Here is a 681-nt window from a genome sequence, read left to right on the forward strand (position 1 = left end):
GAGAGAGAGAGAGAGAGAGAGAGAGAGGGACAAGTAAATGTAAGGATAAGTTAGGCAGGTCAGTATACGAAGTGTATTAAATACAAACTATATTGAATGTATTCACTTGCCTAACTTGCTTATCCTTACATTTACCTCTCTGCCTGCTCAAGTTTAAACCTTGAGCACTACCAAGTGTATTCTATACAGAGAATATTTGATTCTCGACCCTACTAATACATTCCCTGCTTTTAGGTCACTTTAAATAGAACCCTTGATTCAGTAACACTGTGTATAAACTCTGTATTTGGATTGACCAATTTCAAAGACTGTTGGATTTTACTCATAGAGTATTGGAATCTTAATAATGGATTTACAAAGGCAATGACCAATCTTAAAGACTATTGGATTTTACTCACAAGGTATTGGAATCTTATATGTATACCATTCTGCCTAAACAATGGATTTACAAATACAATATCCCTACATTCACTCTCTATTTCCTATCTTATCTAAACTAACTATTGCTTAACCATCCTCTCACACCGTCTCCGATGAAGGGATATAATAAATATCCTGGAAACAGCTGTAAGACCTATTTATAAATGTTCTATATTATACACAGCCTTGGATTTTTATCTCATTACAAAAAGTAAATCCTTATATTCACACGCTGATATATGACCTATGTTGGACCCCTTA

At 34.2% G+C, this 681-nt stretch overlaps 1 protein-coding gene across 1 annotated transcript in view; it reads left to right on the forward strand.

Moving 5' to 3' along the window:
- The window catches only part of LOC106870188 (ras-related protein Rab-10), a 49,147-nt gene that overhangs the window by 44,870 nt on the left and 3,596 nt on the right, over positions 1-681 (forward strand). The window lies entirely within an intron of this gene.

Source organism: Octopus bimaculoides, chromosome 3 (assembly GCF_001194135.2).
Source record: "Octopus bimaculoides isolate UCB-OBI-ISO-001 chromosome 3, ASM119413v2, whole genome shotgun sequence".
In the NCBI taxonomy this organism is placed as follows: Eukaryota; Metazoa; Mollusca; class Cephalopoda; order Octopoda; family Octopodidae; genus Octopus; species Octopus bimaculoides.